Below are 14,484 nucleotides of genomic sequence, written 5' to 3' on the forward strand. Positions count from 1 at the left end.
ACTTGGGGACATTGGTGAGTGATAGAGCCACCATTCAAACCCAGGTCGGCTGCACTTGACACTCAGTGCCAAGACTCTGTGAATGGGTCCTGGTGTGGGGGGAGCCCCGGGCAGGTAAGGCCAAACCTGACCTTCTTTTCCTGACGCTTCTAACTTGTTCACTCTCCCTCAGCATCCCCTGGAAATGCTGGTCCCCAAGGCTGGACCGTTTCCCCTGGATGGCGTGGGAGGCGTCTCCAGCCTACCCCCCTCCGTGGTGGGTCCGCGTGGATCATCTCAGTCCTGTGGAGGCCAGCTGACCACCCACGGTGCTGGCGAAGAGACCAGGCCACACCGGCCTGAGTGAAAGGTACCACAGAGGTTCAGGTGGGGGGGGGAGGGCGGTCAGGGTAGAAGGCAGAGGAGGGGAGGGGTAGAGGCAGGTGCTAGAAACGGAGTCTGCGGTTCTTAGGTTGGCCGCCTGGCTCTGCTCCGTGACCTGAAGGAAGTCACCCCATCTCTCTGAGGTCTGGCTTTGTCGTGTGACATGAAGGTGGCGATCTGCAGGGGGCGGCGTCTCCGGTTGAGTGCTCTGTAAGTGGACATCGTGTCATAACCTTCAGGGGTCGTGTTATTTAGGAACCAAAGTGGCTGGTGGGCCCGCAGGAACCCTTCTCCCCGACAGGACCCCTCTGGGCAGGGTCTCAGGTTCAGCTGCGCCCCGTATTCCCGACACTCGGTGAGGACAGGGTCCGTCCTGAGCTATTTCCCATTGTAGTCGGGGGTCCGCCGTATGGACGGGGCTTCTGCTATGCGCCAGGCACTCGGACAGGAGCCAGGGATCAGCCCTGGGCCGAATGAACGCTGGCAGTGGGGCTCCCCCTGAAGCCGGGGGCCGTGGGGAAGCCCTCCCCTGGGGAATGGAGGGCTGGAGAATGGTCGAGGGCGTTGTCCCTCGCTTACACACGCAGACCAGGAGCTGAAATGAGCCGCCACTGTGGGCCAGGCACTGTGCTAAGACCTCCCCACTGTTTATCTCACCCCAGCCCTGGGCCGAACGAACGCTGGCAGTGGGGCTGCCCCTGAAGCCGGGGGCCGTGGGGAAGCCCTCCCCTGGGGAATGGAGGGCTGGAGAATGGTCGAGGGCGTTGTCCCTCGCTTACACACGCAGACCAGGAGCTGAAATGAGCCGCCACTGTGGGCCAGGCACTGTGCTAAGACCTCCCCACTGTTTATCTCACCCGGCCCTCGCAACAACGCCACCTGACAGTCGGGAAACTGAGGCTGGGAGAGGTCACCGTGCCCCAGGTCAACCTGCGAGTTCGCGGCAGAGCTGAGATGCAGACCCCAGCGTGTCCGGCCGCAGAGAGCGAGTGGTCAGCGGACGGGCTGCTGGCCTGGAGGCTAGGCTTTGGGTGGGGGAGCTGGCCACAGCCTGACGTCGCAGAGTGGTGCGTGGGAAAGGGGGGAGGCGGGGGACAGCGCCCAGGCTGGTAGCTGCCCTAGCGCACAGGGCCCCAGCCTCAAGCGACCGGGAGAGAGAAAAACCCTGAAAATGAAAAGCCCATGAAACTCACCGGGCTCTGGTTAAGGAGCAGCTTGGAAAACCTTTCTGAAGGTTCCTGGCAACGCCCTGTGGGAGCCAGCGCACGTATTTAAAAAAAAAAAAAAATCATTAAAGGAGTTAGGACTGTGGAGAGGCCGTAAATGTAAAATATCGGTGGTTCGACAGGGTCCTCGCTGTCGCAGCCAGCCCTCACCCTGACAGGCCAGGGCCCCATCCGAGAAAGATCGTTCTGTCTCCCCCCGGACGGCTCCCCCCGAATCTCCCCGACACGTCTGCTCCAAAGTGTCCGTGTGCCCAGCTAGCGTGGCACCGACAAGCGCCGTGGCTGCATCTAGCGGGCAAGGGCAACGTGTTGGCAGAATTCCGGCAGGAGCTGGCCCTGGGTGGCAGCCAGCGCCGCTTCTGGAATGGGTGCCCACGAGACCCAATTTTCCTGGCCGCCCCCACGTCCTCCCTTACCTTGTCCCACTGTCACCATGAGCCAGGCCGTCTGCCTGCCGGACACTCTGCAGGAGGGAAGGCTGACACCTGCTCCCTTCGAGGCACTCCTGGGTGCCTGTGGGTGGCGGGAACAAATACACGGTTTGGGCTATAGACACGGCACCTGCTTGTCCCTTTGTCTGACCGCGTCTTGTTCTTGTTCAGGAGTCGTAGCAAAGAAGGTGGCACCACCCAGCCAGTCTCTCATCCTGCTCCCTCCTCTGCCATAGAGAGAATCCGGAGTGAGGAGATGTAAAGGCGGTGGGACCCCCCTCCCCACCCTGTTAGCTCAGATCAGACCCGGACCTGGCCGGCTGGGACCCAGGGTCGAGGCTGGAGGGAGGATCCCCAGGGTCCCACACCAGCCCCCACCCCCCACCATCCTGGGTGACTTCCAACGAACCAGCTGACCCCTCCCCACTGCCGCTGGGAGACAGGGAGGGTGACATTGAGAGCCTGCGCTGGGGCGCCCTAAGGGTTAACTAATTAATGGTCGAAAAGTGCTTTGAAAAAATAAAGTGCTGGATAATGGGAAGGGCAATTATGTTGGGAGAAACTCCTAATTTGGCTGGAATTGATGTTAATGATAAAGTATCTGAAACATGTAGCAAGCAGGCGTGATTGTATTTTATATGACAGAGAGAGAGAGACACTCGCACGCAGGGGACACGGAGAGCGGTTAATTTGGTTAAATAAAGTGAAAGATAAAAGGCGCGCGGACACCGCGGTCCGTGCTGTTTATCTGGGCTTGGTGTAACACTTTGGAATCGGATCGAGCCTTTTGACTCTTATTTGTTTGTGATCGAGATCACTGGGAAAGTGCCCGGGTGGTGGCTCAACAGAGACCTAAGAAAGCCGGCTGTGGCTAGGAGCCCCGAGCAGGCCCAGGCTGCGTTCTGGGGGAGGCGCCCAGGTCTCAAGAGAGTCAAGGTGGGTGTGGGTGCCCCCCCTGCACCCCACCCTGGAAGCTGAAGCCTCACCCACCAGAGCTGGTGGTGGTGGTGGTGTGGGGGACTCAGATGGCAGCCAGCATAGCTCTCTCACCTTCCAGAGGGAGAAACTGGGACCCAGATGAGCACGAGGGAGGTGGGTATTAATCAGTATAGGAGCCAACAATTATAGCAAACTCCTGTGTGCCAGGCCCCATGATAAGATGCGATTCCATTTCATCCTCAAAGCAACCCTGTGAGGTGGGTACCATGTCCACCTCCGTTTCCCAGGGGATTGAATGGAAACTCAGGGGCTCAAGGTCACAGGGCCAGCAAGTGGGGCGCAGGCAGCCTGACTCGAGGAGGAGGCCCACGGTCGTGACTTTTGGACTAACAGGTGCTCTTGTCATGCAGGGCTCTGCTCTCCTTGTAGTTCTGCCGGACGTGGGGGAACCAGGCCACGGATGTGGGGAGCCTCCGGTCCCTGACCTCTTGTGCGGGTTTGAGCGATAGTGCGGGAACCGAGGGGACAGAACGAGGTTGCTGCAGGCAAGAGCGGGAGCCTCAGTTTCTGGAAGGTCTGTGAGGTCCCCGCAGGTCCAGATTAGTATTCAGTATTTATAATATTTCCATAATGGTAAAACAAAAGAAAACAAGCAGAGAGAATGCATTTTTAATCACCAATCATTTCTCTTTGTTTGTTGTGAATGAGCAGCGAGGTGAAATAGTATTTCATAATCACCCCATTCGAATTTTCCTCCCCACAAAGCACCGAGAAATCTCTAAATAAAATAAATAAACAAGCCAAGACCTTAAAATAAATCCCAGAGGGCAGAGTGCTACGTGTGGCTATCACCGCTGCCGGAAGGCAGGGGCTGGGGGGTGGGGGAGAGAGGACAAAGGGACGGGGACCTTGTCACTCACCCGGAATAACAGACCCAGGTTGAGGGCACCCACAGGCAGGGGAAGACAGAGCAATGGTTTGAAGATCCTGAGAGTGGGACAGACTCCTCGCCCTTTAGTTCCTTGTCCGTATTCTTCCGGAAGCTTCTGGTCTGCATCCTGTCACTCTAAACCAAGGGAACTCCTGTTCCCTGCTCCTCAAGGGGCTTCATAATCTCCCACTCAAAGGGCTACCCATTCCGGGATCTTCTCTGTCCAGCATCCACCTGCCCCCGGAGCTAGTCCAACCTCTCAGACGATAGAGGAAGACAGCATAGCAGCGAGAGAATGGAAAGGGTGTATCCAAGACCTCCTAGGGACAGGGCTGGACCTAGAACTGGCGCCACCCCTCATCCATCTGCACTGACCTGCAGGTGTCTCGGAGAAGTCTTCTATGCCATTGGATTTTCTTGTCTGGCTGTTCCTGATGTTTTGTTTTGTGCATCTCAGCATCTCCAGACACTCAGGTGCCTGGCACATGCGGGCACATGTCGGATGTTTGTTTTATGTATGGGTGGGTGAATGGATGGAAGGCTGGATGGGTGGATGAATAATCAGATAGATGAATGGATGGATGGGGGGGGGGGGGGGGGGGTGACAGCGAGAGCGCCGAAGACTGGCGCCTAAATGAATGAATAAGAGGCTAAAGCTGGTTTGATTCCCTCACTTGCCATCAGCTATGACCAGATAGAGAATGACAATCACAGTGTAATCTAGTTATCATCTGGGGACCTGCTGCCTTGAAATTATGTCTCCAACAATCCCCTGAAGGACTCTGGGAAAAATCCTCTTCTAACAAACCAGACTCCTTCCAAGGAGAAATTTGAGGCAACGCTCTAGGGCCAGGCTGACACCTATTTTCACGTGAGTCATGTGGTGGTTATGAGCACTGGCCCGGGCTCTGCTCCCACTCTGCCACTCACTCCTGCGTGGTCACGGGTGAGTCAGTGGCTTCTTTCCTCATTGCCTCCATTTCCCACTCTGAAATGTTCTCTGTTAAACGTCCTGGGCCCGTGGTCGGCAAATCACGGCTCGCGAGCCACAATTGAAACTTCGTGGCCCATGCGCAGAAGTCGGTATTTTGTGGAAGAGCCACACTCAAGGGGCCAAAGAGCCGCATGTGGCTCGCGAGTCGCGGTTTGCCGACCACTGTCCTAGGCTCTGGGTTTGGCCCCTTCTATGGGACAGTTCAGCCAGAGCTTGGAAGAGCTCGCCCTCTGCGGCTCCTGGTTCGCGGCCCCTCTGTGCCCGCCCCCTGCCATGGTTGGGAGCAGCACGCAGCCTCTGCAGCCTTTTCCCTGGAGGGACACGTGCAGTGGGGGGTAGCTCCGAGCATCGGGGTATTCTCTAAGCCAGGTTGATGTTCTGGCCATGGCCAAAGCCCATACTCCCTCTGAATCCTATTGAAAAAATCATAAAAAGGTAATTACTTTGTCATTACCGAACACTGGTTTGTCTTTTTTTTTCTTAAGCCATGACCATAAATAACCAGCCGGTTACCCTTCAGCGTGGACACCCACATCTGTGCAGGACCTGCCTGCTCACACAGACTGGCTGCCGCCATGCCGCCATGCCCTGGCGTATGCCACATGCCCACGCCACGTGCACATCACACAGAGACGCTGCCCGTCCACCTGGCAGCCCCCACGCATCCTGCCAGATGCTGGAAATAATAGTGACGACAGCTATTATTTGTGAGTTCAGGCTAAGAGCTTTGCAGGAATCATCTCAATTAATTCTGACGATGCTGTAAGGCAGACACTGATTTTGTGGCCATTTGACAGATGGGGACACCGAGGCCGAGGGAGGTCAGGAACTTGTTCAAGGTCGTGCTGTGAGTAAGTAGCAGAGCTGGGGTTTGTATTCACGTGACCCAACTGGTAAATCCATACTCCAATACACTATTTAAACCTAAAGTACACACATACATAATGTCTGGGAGCAAACCATTATAATACAGCATGGTAACTGCTGGGGCAGAGGAAATAGGGGGCTGTGGGAGGCCAGCAGAGTTTTGGGCAGGGGGACATCAGGGAAGGCTTCCTGGAGGAAGCCACACCTGCTTTGGTCTTAATGGGTGAGTGAGAGAAGGACAAGTAAAGAAGGGGAGGAAAGGCCTTCAGGGCAGAGGGAACAGCCTGGACAAAGGCCCGGAGGGGAGACCTAGGTGGGAGCTACGAGCAGCTGTGTGTGGCTGGAGCAGACCTGTGAATGCATGACAGAGAGCGTGCTGGGAGGCCAGGCCAGGGAAGTGGGCAGGGCCTTCGCTCACATCCGGGCCAGGTTGGCAGAGCGGGGCAGGCCGCCCCCACCCACGTCCAGCTACCTGGCACTCCTGTCTGTGTGACACGAGGGCACCTCATCCACAAAACAGCTCTTTCCTGCCTGCATGGCCAGCCCCGCCTCTGTGAGACACCGAGCCCTGGGCGGCGGCTGGCACGGCACAGGTGCCCGTCGGGAGGAGCATGACTACTTCCGGAGTCTCACAGCCGGTGCCTTCTGCCCATGGCCTGGCCACGCCAGCCCTCCCTCCGGTGGGATTGCCTCCTAGGCCAGAGCAGCACAGCCATGGCTAGTCCACTGGCTTCTGCTCTCAGTGATCTGTGCTCACTCCAGACCTGGAGAGGGGGGAGGGAGGAGGAGCCGGGAGGGAGAAGGCCGGGGAGGAGGAGGACCTGGGCCTGGAGACAGGGGCCCGGTGATCTGTGGCAGGAACCACGGCGCCACGGGGCGGGGGTAGGGGGGTGGCTTTGGCTCTGAGGACAGGTGGTCCCTTTGACTTCTCCATGCTCAGTTTCCCTCCTTGGTTTGACAGGCCCTGGCGCCAGGCCTGCCCCTCCCTGCAGGCACGGGCGGGGCAGGTGTAGCCCAGGGCCTTGTCATGGGAGGTGCTGGCAGCAGGCCGGCTGCCCCTCGCCCGGCTGTACTTCTCTGTATTCAGGTGCCTGTTGACAGCGGGAACGGAACCTTCTAGTGAGCAAACAGCACAGCCCTGGCCACAGACTCAAACCCTCCTTAAAGGGCCATGTGGGCTCGCACATGTGCTTGCGCGCGCACACACACACTGTCCCATAAAACCAGACACACACCTCACCACCCGGCACGGGGGCACTCCTGCCCACACACATCCTCACATCGCCAGGCCAGAGGTGCACCGGTGGGTTTCATTTCAATTCATTGTTTTAATTTTTAAGTCCAATTCACAGCCAAACACACGGCTCTCGGATTGTGGGCGTTTTTTTTTATTTTCTACATTATATTGACAGGCGCATTTCTCTATTTTTTTCCTGAACTGTTAGCAGTGCATGTGAATGACTCTTTTTTTTTTTTTTGCAAAATTTAAAGCCTTTAAAAAAATGTTAGATGGTTCAGAGGCTATTACAGCTGGAGGAGGCCACAGGATCAGAGACCTTGGGACTAGGGAAGTTTCCTAAAAGAAAAAAGTTAGTTACCTGCAATTATTCTCATTACCAGGCAGGGGTAAACATTAATAGCAAAAAAGTACATTAATTAGAACAAACTAGAAAAGGAAAAGCTTGAGCCCTTGGCCGGAGCTGAGTGAGCGCACAAACAGGGAAAATGAAAACAGGCACCAAGTATGGGTCCTGCGCCCGGAAAACAGGTTGTATTTATGGCGTAGAAATCCCCGAGGCTCCTCTGTCTAGAGAGGCTTCTGGAAGGTGTGGGAGGAGATGTGGGAGGAAGCGGAGCTCATTTCTGTTGAGGCTGAGAGGCTGAGGCAGACCCCACTCCACTGCCCCAGGAGTTGAGCAGATGCCCACGGAGCCGGGGCTCAGGTCGAGGTTCTGGAAGGCCCTGGGCAAGGGCTCTGTGCTCAGCTCCAGCTCCTGGCTGCCAGGCGCCTGCCCTTCTCAGCTCTGCCCGAGGTTGTGGGTCTGGACAAGGCCGCTCAAACCTTGAAACAGCCCCTGCTTGTGGCCAGCACGGTTCTAATAAGGATTCATTACTAGAATCACAGACTCTTTCACCCATTAAATTAACAGGGGTTAAAAGAGAGAGAGAGAGAGAGAGAGAGAGAGAGAGAGAGAGCCAAAGGCTGGAGAGCTTATGGAAGATGGGGCTCCCCTGGGAAGGCGAATTCACACAGCCCTCTGGGAGGGCCGATCTGGCATTGGGAACAAAACGCTTTGAAATGTACGCACACTCTTTGATCCAACACTTCCACTTTAAGGAACAGGCACGATTATTGATGGACAAGGATACTCATTCGAGTTATTTATAATAATGAATAGAATTGGAAACGAGTTCGATGTCCAAAATTTTCAGTAATGAGGACTGGTTAAGTAAATGATGATCAAACTCTAGAACACAGCCATAAAAAAGTCATGTGGAAGCGTATTTAATGCCGTGAGAGAATGTTTTTGCTAGGCGTGCACGACAGGTGGAAAACACACGCTAGATCCAGGGCGATTCTGATTTTATAAAACAAGAAAGTGAGAAACAAAAAGACAAAACATGTAGGCTGGCAGGAAATACAGCAAAATCCGCAGTGATTATTCATGGGTGCTGGGATTATAGATGATTTACATGTGCTTCTTCCCGTTTCTCTGTATTTTCTGAATTTTCTACAATAAGCACGTGTCCTGTATATAATCAAAACCAAATAATCATGTATTTTGCAAAAAGAATGAGGGAATTTGGGTGGGGGGGGAGGGGAGGAAGGACTTGCCAGGTTCATCGATTTGAATGGGATTCGGGAGTGCAGCTGAGCGTTTGGGGAAAAGGGCCCCCTCTCTTTCCCAGGACTCCCGAGAGAGAGACACTCGTAAATAAAAGAAAAGCACTCAGCTTCTTTTTTTATTTTTAATTACAACTTGCCCAGTCATCACCGTAATCACTTATCGGAGTCGGCACTGGGTTGTCTATTGTCATAGTGTCTACTGAGCGCCCACTGTGAGGCTGCCCCACGCTAGGTCCAGTGAGCCCCCAGACACAGACCTCGCCCAAGGAGAACCCCTATGCCAAGAGTAGCTTAGGAAAGAGAAAAACAAACACACAGCCTGTAATTTGTAAGGACACTAGTCACTGGGGAGAGTTGAAAAAGAGGCAACTATTTTAGATTATCTATTCCTCATATACATTTTTTAAAAAAATGTATGAGAGTGTTTGTCACCCTGATTCAGAAATGCAGGGACATTTTTCTTAATCCTCACCGGGGACATGTTGTGTTTTTAATTGAGCCAGGTATGGGTCCTGACTGGGAATCGAACCCACAGCCTTTTGGTATACAAGGTGATGCTCCAACCAACTGAGCTACTCGGCCAGGGCCAAATTTTTAAATTTAAAATAGTGAATCTTGGTCAACATTGACTGAGTGCTTACTGGGTACACAGTCTGGCGGTTGCTTCTGTGATGTCTTTGGCTCCTTCTGTCTTTTACTCGATTGAAATAAGACTATACAGTTAAAGGACAGTTTTGTTCTACTTCCTTCTCCTCTCCCAATGCTCTCACAGTCAAGTTTCATCTCTTTATGAAACCGAATAAAGGTCAAAAATGCTTGTTGCACTGGGGTAAATCGAGAAAGGCTTCTGTCACCTTCCCCTCATACCCCAGGTCGCTGGCTTGGGAAAGCTTTCTCTGTGCCGTGGTTTCCTCATCTGTATAATGGGTATATTCCTAGCAGCAACCACCTCATACAGTTGTAAGGGTCTAATACAACAGTGGTTCTCAACCTTCTGGCCCTTGAAATACAGTTCCTCATGTTGTGACCCAACCATACAATTATTTTCGTTGCTACTTCATAACTGTAATGTTGCTACTGTTCTGAATCGTAATGTAAATATCTGATATGCAGGATGGTCTTAGGTGACCTCTGTGAAAGGGTTGTTCGACCGCCAAAGGGGTCACGACCCACAGGTTGAGAACCGCTGTAATACAGTAAGTGCTTAGCATGGTGCCATTGCACACAATAACCTAGCAAACCAGCTATTGGTGTGCAGTTAGGAGCTGCTTTTCATCTCTGCGGAGGATTAGAAATTTAAAAAACTGACCAGGAAGCTGAGCTGCGATTACTTTCAAGGCTTTTCCAAATACGCAGACATACATACATGTATTTGTTCAACCATCAATCACTGAGAGCCTCCTGGGTGCCAGGCACTGTGCTTGGCTCCTTGGCTTCTGCCATAAAGGCACAGACCCTGCCCACAGGAAGCCCACGGTCTAGCGGGGAGTGGGGGGATCCTCCCTGGAGACTTAGAAACGGGAGAGGTGCTGGGTCACTTGCAGCCCACCTAGAAAGGAGACCCAGACAGGTGACCTCGATAGGGTGCTGAGTTGACCCCACTCCCCCTCCTGCCTGTGCAGCCTCCTCTTTTGGGGTACAGTTCACCAGAGCCATGTATTTCCCCGCTGTCGACCCCTGGCCAAAGGCCAGAGAGTAGAAAGCTCGGCAAAGCCACTGTGCCAACCTGGCAACTCCTGGATTAAACCAGCTCCCCGCTCCACCCCTCCCACCCAACTTTGTCCTTAGAGCTTTCTAGTAATATCCCTACAGCATAGGCCCTTCCAGGGCAGGGACCACATGGGTTTATCTAGATTCAGTGCCTGACTCACAGAGAGTGAGGGCCTACTATGTGCCAGACACTCTTTGAGGTGCTGAGGACACAAGAGAACACAGAACAAAGTTCCTGCCTCCAAGGAGTTCCCAACTAGCCGTGGCAGCTGAACAGGAAATATGGGAACACAAGACGAAGCAAACTCATAGTGAACACTCAGCCAGGGTGAAGTGGTGGAGAAAGGCTGGGGAGCTACTTTAGGGAGCAGAGATCTGAATACTCCCAAGGAGGAAGCTCTGAGAAGAACATTCCAGGCAGAGGGAGCAGTGCAAAGGCCCTGAGGTAGCGACAAGCTTGGTGTTTTCCAGGACAGCAAGGAGCTAGTGTGTTGGGGGCAGTGTGATCGAGGGGAGACTGGAGGGAGATGAGGTCCGGAGCCAGGCACTGGCTAGATCCTGCTGACCAGGAGAAAGCGTTCGTATTATTTTAGGGAAAGCTCAGGAAATGCTAAAATGAAGCAAAGGAGGAGAAAAGCACCTGATTTCGGTCCCTGCCAGGGCAGTGGGAGTGGGGAACAGACACCGAGAGGCGGAGAGACTAGGGGCCAATGTTGGGGTGTGGTGCCCTCTCCTAGCCCCTTGCTTTGGTGTCAGGTTCCAGCTTGCCCAGCCTAGATGAGGTTCCTTCAGGGGATATAGAAAGACCCCTTGGGGGATGGGAGAATTGGGACGTATCTGAGAACAAATGGAGGGAAGAATACGTGTTTCAATGCAAGTCTGATGGGTGAGATGTGGCTGTTGGGAGAGGGGGAGGGGAAGGCTTAGAGGGGGACAGCGGGGAGCGGATTGACCAGCAAACTCCTCAGCCAGCTCCTCAGAGGCCTGGCTGTTTGGTTCATTTTTGTCTCCCCAGCCCCGGTAAGGACCTGCTCCTCACTAGGCTCAGAAAATGCCTGCTGGATGAATGAGTGCGAGCTGTTGCTGGAGGGGGAAAAGGGACAGAGGAAAAGCAGGAAGGGAGAGAGCACAGGAAGCGATGAGAAGTGGAGGGAGCACTGCATGTCCCAAGGAGCAATGACAATTACTGGCATTTATCGATCACGCTCTTGGCCCAGGCACTTTTCCTGCATTAACTCGTTTTAGCCTCTCAACAGGCCCAGGCAGTAATAATAAGTACTATTATTAAGTAATAATAAGTACTATTATTACCCCCCGTCTTACTGGTGAGGCAACTGAGGCACAGCGGGGTCAGATGCCTTCCTCAAGGTCACTCTGCTGGTGGGTCGCTAAGGTGCTACCCCCACAAAGCCCAGGCAGTTAACCACTTCTTCAGGCCGCCCAGGAGTGGAACAAGACTCCTTGCCACTCCTCAGGTCACCTCTGACTCTGCCTCAGTTTCTCCTTCTGCAGAATGTCAGGATTGGGCTTGAGACCCCTGGGGCTGTGCGTTCTGCTGAGTCACCAGGCACAAGGGGCTATTGTAGGCCAGCAGCCACCTCTGGGAACTGAGGAGGCTTTGATGGGCGTGGGATGGGGGGGGGGTGGCAATGGAGAGGGATGGGTCACTGGTCAATAGGGACTGTTCATTATTATTGATGTGTTGCTGCTTCCTGTTAATTATGGGGCTAAGGAAAGGAGAAAACTAAATGAACCGGGAAGTGTATTTCACCCCCAAATCTGGCCTTCCTGTGCAGACAGATCCTGAACTCATCCTAGTTCATTCCCGGTGGCAGAGAGACAAGCTCTGTGTCTGAGTTGAGTTCTTCCCAGCCAGTCTAAAACAAGCAGAGATCACTCAGCATCTAAAGGGTGTGGGAGGGGTGAGCCTCCTCCCCCAAATCTGGAGGGTTTATTTTTTTGGGGGGGGAGGGACAAGGCAAATCCTGGCCACCTCAGGGCCAGAGGACCACCGAGTCCCCAGTCTCTATCCATTTACCAATGAACTTCCGGCTTAGGCAGGCATGGGACACATCCCAGCAGATGTCTCTCTTGGACAATCACCACACAGGGCTTCTGGTCACTTCCAGGCCTGAGAAACTTTGCTGAAACATTGTAGATTAGGCCCAAACCCCACCGGCCTGCAACAGTGTTTCCCAGCCGGTGGCATTTTGCTCTTAGTGCAATTCACTCTGTGTGGAGCGCGTCTCAAACCTGTGGGTCATGCTTTGAATTTTTATTCATTTACTCTACGAATCGTTTCGCTCTTTGGTCCATTTAGCCATTGTGCTCCATGTCTCACTTATCTCACCATCTGAGTGTTTCCCCCTTTCTTTCAGGTCTGACGCGATTTGCATCCCGTCCTTATGCAGAAGGAAAAACAGGTACAGTGACTAGCTCAGTTCTGGGGGGCGGGGGTATAGGGGGGGTGACCAAGAAAGGCAGGACCAGAGCCACTGGGCAGAGGACTGCTGCTGACCTCCAGGGTCAGCCTGGTGTGGCCACCTCGAGCCAGTTGGGGGTGCGGGGTGGGCCAAGGGGGAAAGAGGGCGTGTCTCCAATGGTGTCTGAAGGACCCCCCTCAAAGAGGCCCTCCCCTTTTCCCTGGAGAGCGGAGAAATTAGTTCTCCTAAGACACTCTTTATCCTATTGCCTTGTTTTATTTTCTTCACAGATCGTTCCGCTCTCTGAAATAATATTATTCATTTGTTTTCATGTCCAGCATTTGCACACACGTCCCCCTTCATTCTTCTCGGCCCATCTTGCTCGCTTAAGGATTTTATTCTCGCACAACGGAATGAATGAAAAACTTCCTTGCAAAGAGCAAGTGCAAAGCGACTACGGAACAGTGAGGTCCTCACGCTCCTCACATTTTCGCTTGCAGAAAAGAGCTAGTTCTTCAGGAGAAGTGGCAAGCCCGCTGGCTGGCTCTCTGGAGTTCAGAACAGGTGAAAAGTAACCCACTCCCACCCCTTTTCTTCTCCCCCAGCTGCAGCCCCACTCCGCTGGGAAGTGTAGAAAGCTTCCCCAGCCGCCAAAGGGAGCCGTGCGCGCGGATGCTCTTTGGCAGGCCGTGCCTTGGGGTGCGTGCAAGCGGAGCTCAGCCCTGGGAGGTGGGTGGGAAGAAACCAGGAGGGGAAGGTCTCGGGGTGCGAGGGTGGAGCGGAGCCCGGCCCCGCGATCCGGCCCGGGTTTTGCATGCCACCCAGTCGCCCGCCCGGCCGCGGAGAATTCCATAATCACGGCGGGCGACAGCGGAGACTGGGAGCGAAAAATCCAGGATCCGGCAACTTTGGGCAGCGCATGCGCGCCCGCGGCGCTCCATCCCAAACACACACACACACATTTTTCCCCCGGACTTGGAAAGTCACCCAAAGCCGCCCCAAGTGCAGGTAAGAGACTCCGCGCTCCCTCCGCCGCGCCCCCCCACGCCCCGCAGCTTCGCGGGACTCCTGGGGTGCTCCAGCGCCTCGCCCCCTGTCCAGGTGCTGCCTTCCACCCCCCGGGAGGAATGCCCAACGCGCAGCTCCGGGGGAGGGGAGGGCTACTCCTGCTGGGGGTCACTTATTCCAACTGAGGGGGTGGCGGGGTAGGGGAGAAGAGGGGGAGGTGCTAGGCGCAAGTGCAGGACTTTGCAAATAGGGTGGGGGCGCCCCCCTGGCTGCGGGCTGGCGGGGTGGGGGCAGAGCCTTGCCAATGCCGTGTAATCACTCCTTCCCCCCATGCGCTCCCCCAGGTCCAGGGGTTCCTGTGCGCTCCGGGGCAGAGAAGGAGGCCGGGGTGAGGGGCGCCTGGGGTGACTTTGCAAGACTTTGCCCAGGGGAAGAAGGGGTGGATGGGAGAAACCCTCCAGCCGACTCTTGTGCCCACTGCCAGGGCGTAGGTGCTGCCGGCAGAGGTAGGCAGTGTTCACTGAGGTGCAGTGTCAAGGGGGGGCCCCGGGTGGGAACATGAAGGCCAGAGGTGGTTTTGATGGGGGGATCGGCGTCCCCTTTTTCATCTGTGCCTGGGAAGTTTGTCTCAAGCGCGCTGCTCGGGGCGCGGCAAGTGGCTCTCTTCACTCCCCCTACCCCCACCCCAGTCTCCCCGGGCACAGAGCTGGCATTACTGGGCACAGGGAGCCGGGGGACCGGCTA

At 54.8% G+C, this 14,484-nt stretch overlaps 1 long non-coding RNA gene across 1 annotated transcript in view; it reads left to right on the forward strand.

The window, feature by feature from the left end:
* Window positions 1-13,596: 13,596 nt before the first annotated feature.
* Window positions 13,597-14,484, forward strand: part of LOC107183576 — a 97,557-nt gene continuing 96,669 nt past the window's right edge. Inside the window, exon 1 of the long non-coding RNA XR_001514367.1 lies at window positions 13,597-13,740. This is a non-coding gene — a long non-coding RNA (uncharacterized LOC107183576). The remainder of the gene's footprint in view (window positions 13,741-14,484) is intronic.

Source organism: Myotis davidii, unplaced genomic scaffold, assembly GCF_000327345.1.
Source record: "Myotis davidii unplaced genomic scaffold, ASM32734v1 scaffold299, whole genome shotgun sequence".
Classification (NCBI taxonomy): Eukaryota; Metazoa; Chordata; class Mammalia; order Chiroptera; family Vespertilionidae; genus Myotis; species Myotis davidii.